Source organism: Wasmannia auropunctata, unplaced genomic scaffold, assembly GCF_000956235.1.
Source record: "Wasmannia auropunctata unplaced genomic scaffold, wasmannia.A_1.0 LD336037.1, whole genome shotgun sequence".
In the NCBI taxonomy this organism is placed as follows: Eukaryota; Metazoa; Arthropoda; class Insecta; order Hymenoptera; family Formicidae; genus Wasmannia; species Wasmannia auropunctata.
Window position 1 is genome coordinate 1531054 of NW_012026853.1, and position 9530 is coordinate 1540583.

General features: G+C 33.7%; 1 protein-coding gene across 1 annotated transcript in view; it reads right to left on the minus strand.

The window, feature by feature from the left end:
- The window catches only part of LOC105452157 (MOXD1 homolog 2), a 266861-nt gene extending 258151 nt beyond the window's left edge, over positions 1 to 8710 (minus strand). Inside the window, exons 1-3 of the mRNA XM_011693043.1 lie at positions 8293 to 8710; positions 6290 to 6326; positions 5380 to 5453 (exon numbers count right to left, since the gene is read on the minus strand). The gene's annotated coding sequence lies outside the window, so the exon portion shown is untranslated. The remainder of the gene's footprint in view (positions 1 to 5379; positions 5454 to 6289; positions 6327 to 8292) is intronic.
- Between the last annotated feature and the right edge of the window lie 820 nt (positions 8711 to 9530).

Below are 9530 nucleotides of genomic sequence, written 5' to 3' on the forward strand. Positions count from 1 at the left end.
ACATCTTGGTGGGCTCGGAGGAGTCCTCCAGGCGGATGTAAGAAACTCGAAGAAACACGCCGGGAGGTCCTTCAACGTTTCCCCCCTCCCCCCCGCCCCGCTTGCCGATACATCATTCTCCTCACAATTTGTCCGAAAGCCGTGAAAGCTGCGGGTTTTCCTAGAGACGACGCGGAAGCACGGCAACGGAAGCGACAGCTACTTATCCCTGGAGGTTACACCCTATTGCGGTGGAAATTTTTCACAGATGACCTTTTCCTCCTGCGAATCCTATCCTTCCATCCTCCCCCTCCCTCGTCCTTTCCCCACGGGATTGTGTCGAGGTTGTTAGAATATTTTGCGATTAGAAGCGACGGCTTTGAATTAGCCGTGGGAATCGGCCAAAAATGCGGCACGTCTTTCGTAAGGTTGCGCAATGATTATAACGCGTGCAAATGGGTACGTTATTTTACGATACGTTCATTTAATGAAAATAACAAACGATATGCAAATGGCATTACGAATTTAATGGAGTTAAATGGAACAGCATTAATTTGCTTTAATAAATCCGATAAATCATAATAAAATGTAATTGTCACTTATGAATATATAAGAGCAGCCTAGCGTGATATTAATTAAATAGAATGTGTTGTGTGATGTATGTATATATAAACAAATATTTAAAATATCTATAAAATATATAATATTTAATTTTCGACTTACAGAACAAAATAAAAAAATAATAATTCTGACAAGCTTCACGATATCTTTTAGTAACGTATTTGTCTAATAATAAATTCAGAAATAAATTATTAATTTTTACGAAACGTAAATGTTTGCGTTTTTTAATTTATATTTAAAAATTTTAAATGTATCAAGTAAATATTTAGTTGTATGTATCTATTTTTAAAAAATATATTGATAAATTGTATATAAATTGTATATAAATATTTAATACAAGATAATTTCCACTAATTATTGTGCCCGCAAGAAGCATAAGATCGATTTAAAATAAATACTGTAGCAAATAGTAAACAACATCGTGATCAATGAACGTAATAGCAAAATGCACATTAATACCGAAAGCTTGTGAGATTAATTTACAATTCAGGATTATTGTCGGATACGCTCCCAGCTCTATTTTTCTCCAACTAGATATGTCTAACGCATAGAGGCTACATAACGGGTAGGACAGCAGAGGTTGAAGGGTGGATCGTGGATGATAGAGAATGGACAAGATGGAGAGAGAGAGAGAGAGAGAGAGAGAGAAACAGAGAGATAGAAGAAGAGACATTGGGGAGAACCAGGAGAGGGTGGTTGTATATCGCGTGTCGGGTCGAGTCTCATTGTCTTCCTGTCAGGACCGCGCAAATATTGCCACCATCTCCAGAACGACGACTATGGCCATATACCTATGCAAACAGCCGGATAATATGCGCGCGCGTATGTAGGGGTACGTAGGTAGGTAAGTGGAGGGTCCGTATTTCTGACAAAGCTTTCCGTGTGCGTCACTCCTTTGACACGAGCGCGCCGGCGGTCGTATAAAGGATGACAAATCTCGCGCGAGGGATTTTCGCGATCCCCGACGGACGGTCTCGTTTCCGTGAGAGACTCGATAATCTCTTGCCCCCGAAAGTTCTCTCTCTCTATCCCTTTCTCTCACTCTTTCTCTTATTCCCTCCCCCCCTCCCAACTCTCTCTCTCTGTTTCGGTGAAACACGTTGTCGTTCGGTAGAAAATTCCGCGTCACCTGCATGTTTGATAAGACGGCTCTCAGCTGGCGTCAAGGTAGATTCGACAGCCACGTACAGCTCCGCCCGCATTAGGTAATTTCTGATAGAATTTCTGTCACGGGAGATCGAAGGATATGATCGTTTGAATTAACACCAGGCAATTTGGATATTTACGATTTTTACGCACACAGAAAAAAATGTCAAGAAAGAAATTATAAAGATTAAAATTAATTAAAAAAAAAAGAAATTAATTTTAATTTAGTGTTCTTGAAAATCAAAATATATATTTCTTAATATATATTTGACATAAAAAAATAAAGAAAATTAATACGAGACAAAATGTGTCGTATTTCGGGTGTGTGGTCCGACATGTCAAAATGATGGATTGCTTAACGTGATTCTCACTATTTTAACGGATTACTAAACTCTGACCGATCCTTGATGTGACAGAGGACTGATTTTCAAGGTTTCAATTTAAGCATTAAGAAAGTAGAAAATCTACAGAAATATCTGATTACCAAAAGTTATTATTCGTTATCATTTTTAATTAAATTAAATATTAACTTGGTGTAAAACTAATATTATAATTATTATCTCAATCGTTAATACAATCTACATTTCATTATGACGAGTTTAATATTCGGTTCATTTTTTAAAGTCAGCTTATTTTTCATCCATTTTACATATTATCCGAGATAATTAAAATTTTCTCTTTCTATTTTCTTTCTTTCTCTCTCTTTTACTACATAAAAAAATACTATTTTATTTAATTAAACAAAAAAGTTTCAAGACACACTGACGAGTAAATTTTCATAAACAGATTAATAAACTATTTATTTCAATAAAAGAAGTTAACTAAAAAAACCTTAACAATCAATATTTTTACTTGTTATTTTTAACATCACTGAATGATAAAATTTAAAGATATAATTTATGTCCGATATTTAAATTGCTATTGTGTCTATCCCTTATGTTTACCCTGGGAACACGGAACATTCAATAACAGATCTAGCGTTGCGTGATTTTAGTTGGAATATCCATTTAATAAATGATTTCAAGATGGTTAGCTTGTCAGTTCAGATAATTATCTCTTCGCGATATACGTAGAAATAATTACTTACTTATCAAATCCCACGCGTTTGTGCGTTAAATCGCGCAAAAGGCGGAGAAACTATCTTTTCAAACACTACCTTCTGTAAAACCTCCTCCAATTAAGTTCTTTTTCGATCGCGTTCGCGTCTGGCACATTCCCCTATTAATTGCCTCGTCCGTTTCTGAGAAACTGTTCGAACCCATCCGTTGCAAAAAAAATTCCTATTTCTATATTTAAAAAATCTACCCGAAGGATATGATAGATGTGCGAAAACGACTGATTTCTTCGTATCTCAAACATACACGTGCAACCAAGAAAAAAACTTCAGAATGATAATTATATTACAACAGATACATTTTTTCAATTTTCACATTTTAACTCTAATTTTAAATTACAAAATTGTTAATAAGTGATATAACATAATGAAGTTATTTCCCTGACGTTGCTGATTTTCGAAAAAAAATTTTATAAAATTCTTTAAATTGATGTCGAGAAAATCGAATCATTATTTTATCATATTTTCAATAATTATATATAGCGATAAAATTACAATCGCGTTCATTAGCCTCATATTGATCGGGTATGTACAGTACCCTTCATTAAATTTTCACTAATTTTTCTTAAAAGCTCGCAAGAGAGAACTCTGATAAAAAGCAATCTCTATTCAGGCCGCAAAAGCAATCCGAAAACGAATTTACTATTGAACACGCGATTACGCGGATGAAATAATGACATATTAATGGGCACTTCGTGAGGCACAAAGGTGCTGTTCATTTATTGAAAGCTCCGTCGTGCTTCGACGGGCCAATGGTTCGCTCTTAGAAATTTCCATTAACCTTATGCCGCGGCCGGGTGTTGCTGGAAAACGTCGGAATTGTTACAAAGAGCAACCTATCGTGCCAGCTGGTCCAGCCAGCGCAGGAGGCATGAATTAACTCTTAGGAACCACACCGACCATTCGCCGCAGGTAGGTATACACGGCCACATTCAGTGACTTGGTTGCAGTGTGTGTCCGCTTTTACTTTACTAAAACGTCTATATATATAGTCGCGGTAGGGTAACAAAAGCAAGCCAAATCAAATAATTTTGAGGCACGATAGCCTGTCCGAGCGCTCCCTTTTCAAGTTCTTATTCATTGATTCTTCGTATCTGACAAAATTTTCAATCCTCGATCACAACATATTATACATTCTATGTGTTATATATATATTGTGTTTCATTAATCAAAAATTGCATTATGATAATTTAAATAATATTAATCATTATGATAATTTAAATAATATTAATCATTATGATAATTTAAATTTAATTAACTCGTACTAATTATATAGTTAAACTTGAATCCTAATTTCTTAAGAAATATAAATTCCAATGACAATTTGTTATTAATAATTTCTAAATGCTATCCTATCAAAGTTTATTCGCTATCACTATTCGTCATCATACTATGACCCAATGTTCCTGGAAAACGGCAGTATGATAGGACATCCTGTTACGTCATTCCAACCCATCGACTTAGGCAACGTGAATTATGGCCAATCATTTGCCGCGATAAACCATACGAATTTACGAGCATTGATTCTTACTGTCTGACTAGTTTGCCGACCACACTCCGAGATGGTTCTTTGAGTTCGACCGAGCATGGTAACGCGAATAAAATGAATTATGAGCTTTCTAAGAACGTTAGAGGATTTTAGATAAATCCTTTAAACGTTTGTAAGTCCTCATAACGTACGTGTGCGTCAGAAAGAGATTTTATTACCAAAAAGCTTTAAAATTCATGAGCATATAAATATATGAAAAGTTGTAAAATTTTTATATTTTTAATTCTTACATTGTGATCATTTTTTAAATGGTCACAATATTATAAAAATTGAATTCATATAATTACAAGTTAATTCTGCAATAAGAAAGATATTTAATAGAAATTGTATTTTATTATTGTACAATACACTTTGATACGAAAATTAAATTTTAGACTTAAGATTGCACATTAAATATTTATATGTTCGAAAAATAAAAATAAATAATTCACAAATTTCCAGCACATTATAAATTATGTCTAAGACTTTGTAATATTATCTTCATCAAGTTATTCGCAATATTATTATAAATATAAAATTATAGGATTTGACACATAACGTATATACATATACATACCATTAATATGTGCGACAAATAAATAAATAACAGCATGTTAAAGTTTGATATTATTAGCATCAATTTTCATTTTATTAGTCTTTTACCAGTATGCTCGTTTCAGCTCATCTTATCAGTCATGTACTACTTTATTGCGACTATAATTTCATGCATCGTCTTGAGGATCGTCAATCGCGCCACGGAAATGACTCCTACCTCGTAACAAATACTTCAATGCCGAAGTACACGGGTCCCCATAAACATCGTCGGCGTTACGATCGCGAGATTGAGATTACAAATGCACGGGGGACACTACGACGATGTCACATAGAGCCCGTTTCGGCGTGCAGTCGTAGCGCGGATAATAGCTTGAAAGCCGAATTAACGTCACGCGCGTATCCCACAACGCGGAACCGTAAGCTGAAATATTCTTACCGTCTTCCTAGAGTAATCCGACCGCCACATCCCTTTCCCGTTCTCTCTCGGTTCATCTCGCCGCTGATAAGGCGCTAGCGGAATTGAAAGATCAAAGGATTACCGTTATTGCCTTGTCGTGCACGCGACTCGCGTTTTTCACGAGCGCAAATTAAGTCTTTTTACCTTGAATTAAAATTTATACGGCTGTATATCTGTATGCCTGAATGTTCCATAGATTTACAATATCATCGATATCAAATTATTGTATTACTCTTATTAAGCTGAAAAGTTTGTAAATAAGAAAATTTCAGAATAATAATTTTATCCAAGACTATACATATTTTCCATTATGATACTCTCTACCCCCAAAACTAAAATTACAGTTGAAGAAACATTATTACATTCATACAAGTAAAATATAGTTAAGAGTGAAATCAAGAAGGCTTAATATCATGAGACATATTGCCTCCAAAACATCGGAAGGGTTAATCTGCGGCTAGAATTTCGTCAAGGGATAAGTGGTATCACGTCGTATCGATTTCTCGTTATCCTGGTGCTCGATTATTCGGAACGCGGACCGTACCAAAAATAAGAGCCGATAATATGAGCCTGCGATATCTTCGTAAAAATTTTATGTATCATCGTGACGAAACAAATTTAATGATATTTTTCTCCAGAGTAGATTTTTTTTACAAATTTTAATAATTAATAATTTTAGTTTATAAATTATTTCGTAAAAAATTAAGTAGAGATATAATTATGATTACAATACTATTATTTTTTATCGAGAGACCGCTATTTCAATGCAATTGTCGTAATGGTATCAACCATTGTATACTCAATTCGCAATGCAGAAATATCAAGTCATAATAAATAAATAATTAATTAATATTATGTGTAAATTGTGCAAATATGAGAATTGACTCACCCACAGCACTGTCAAGCTGACACATTCATAAATGTTCCTGTAAAAATATATTTATATATTTTATTATTTATTTTAAAAGTTATTTTATAGTTTAAATATATAAGTATAATAATATAAATATAAAATAATATAAGTATAAAATTCGATTTGATTTACATTATTCGTAAATAGTTTCTAAAGTTTGTTAAATAAAAATCAAAAGAAAAAAAGATAAATTAAAAAAATATTAATGCGGTCGCAAAAAAGCCTTATAGACGGAATTATTAGGAATTTGAAAGCCAAATTAAGTTTAAAATAACATGAACTAAAATTAAAATTTATATAATTCGACCAAAAGATTTATAATTTGATCGAAGAGCAATATTCTCTAAATTCAATCATTATATCATCCGAAATTAAACAATACTTGAGAAAGATACAATATTAAATGAATTTAATTATCAGCCGTTATACGTATAAAAAAATAAATACGTCGTTGCTATACGTTTTACTACATTTTTCTCTTTTTCATGAAAAACACTCATTTAGATAATAAAAATAGGTTGCTATACATTTTATTACAATCGTGCATATTAACTAATATTATATGGCACTCCTGAAATACGCACAATTTAATATGCAACATATGAAAATGATACTATTGAGATATGCACGAATACAAACATATATTTTATCATTAATCGCATATCGTAATTTAATTAATTACGATTAATTCATACATGTCTGTTACGTGATAATCGCGCGATTTGTATTTTGGACAATTTTTAATATTCTTTAAAAATGAAAATACGATTCTAGCCTGTCAGTAAATTTTCCATTATGTATTAGACGATTAGACAAAAATTCTTCAAAATATTAAAAATCTGCCAATGATTGTAAAATCGTAATTCAGATATCAGATAAGTAGCTCTTACTAAATATGATAATCATGAAATTAGTTCTGGCTAGTAGTTATATCACGTTTCTAAACTGAATTAACAACTGCACGCAGTAATTATAAGCAATGATCGCAGTTAATTTAGAAAATAATCGCGATTACTGCCAGTTATTATCGTATAATTCGATTAAATCATATAGTAATTTTAAGCATAATGATTATGACAAAATTACATATAGCTATTCCCGTCTAATCTACAATCATTGATTTATAATAATTTAACACCTAGCAGTGATCAGAGCTAATGAAGAATATGATCACTGTTAATTATTATATTTTGTATTCGATTAAGTCACATGTACAATTTCTTATAAATATAACAGTCACAATATTAACTAGTAATTTCCCATTTAATTTAATCTACAATATTTAATTTCTAACAATTAATCTAATAACAAGCAAAGATCCTTTAATATAATAAAGGCTAATAAAGAATATATCACGATTATTCTCAATCGTTACTTCATTTCGATGAAAAATTACGCAATTTTTTATATGAATAACAATATTATATCATAATATTAATTATAACAATTTGCCGTTTCTACAATAATTAATTTACAACAATTAATTTTACAACTACAACTAATAATCCTGACTGATAAAGAATATATCACGATCAATCGCTATAGATACTAATTCATATTTTTATTGAATCACTTGTTATAAATATAACAATCACGATATAACTATAAAAATTTCCCGTTTCTAATTTGACAGTTAAGTAATCTACAAATGATATGATGACTGCAAATAACGAATTACGGCTAATACAGAAAATAATGCAAACGCTGCCAGTTACTTTATATATAAAATTATTACTTTTGTACACACATACACACAACACCCAAAATTAATTATTACATATAAATATCAGCCAATTATCATATATACAAATATTATATATTTTAATTAACATACACATGCCCATAATTAATCCATGAAATAATTTATCGTATAAATAATATAATTAACCGCATAGAGCTTACATGATGAATGTTCGCATTAACAAATCGTCCGCTAGCGGATTTTCCGTAGGGCACGTAGATATATTATACGTACTTACAATTAGACAGTAGAGGCACGAATTGTGCGAGAGGTTATTGTTCCGTAATGCCCAAAGTGCTGAAATTCACTGGCCGGCCAACCTCCACTCCTGCGATTCTCAATTCTTAACTGATTGTGAGCCGAAAGTGAACAGACACAGCGCAGATCAAACACGTCCCACGCGCGTCTCATCTCACGAGATAGCGGTTCGATCGCGTATCATCGCGCGCGTTATAATTACGCACGCTAACGTCGCGCGGCATTGTATACGGCACTCCCGGCACTTTCTCGTACGCGAAACTCACTTTGGAACGGGCAAAATGCACGGCTAAATTCCGACAATTCGTCTCGACGCGACGCAATTCACTCGGATCGTGTGAAAAGCGACGGCAGGGATTCCGCGGGTACGCGAAGCAACTTCACGTCACACGTGCGCGCGAGCGCGACGATCCGCGGGTACGCGAAGACAACTTCACGTCGCACCGACGCGACGGACGCGACGAACGCGACGAACGCGGTGGACGATTCTGTTGCGCGACCATCGACCGCGATTCGATTAAATTGCTACGTCCTGATTAGCATATCACCTGAAATCTCTCGGCACGACTTCTTGTATTTACACGGCGTCCCATTTTGACCATCAAAAGTGCGTAACGCGAGCTACTCCCGGCCTTGGATCGAAGCGCGCTCTTCCGCGATCGACCGCGAAATAAGTCACATACCTAGATGTCGCAATCACGATCGCCGCGCGACGATCTACACTTGAGTAAAAAGGGGACGAATCGCGATTACGCAAGTTTCGAAATTATCGTCGTGTAGAATAGAATTAATATTAGATACTTCTCAACTTTCGACTGAGGATGTAGTTGTTGTATAAAGTCACGAATAACGAGAATAAATGAAGTAAATTTTTTAATCAGAAATACGATACATTTTTGCTGCCTTAAATAAATCACGGTTTTAAAACATATCTATATATTCTACGGAGTATACCAAGCTAATTCATTCATGAAACTTTTCGTGATTTTAATTCGAGGCTATACGGTTCACTTAATGCTACAAATATTTTTTTAAGCGCTTTTTTGATTGAATTAATTAGTTTTTTTTTCTGATTGGTCAATCAGTTTTGAAGCTTTGCAGTACAGTATTGTACAATCAAACTGCACCTCAAAATTGTAATTTAATTGGGTATTTGATATTTGGCTCTGAACACTTGGCTGCGCGACAAGATACGCTGTAGCCAATCACAATTTTCTT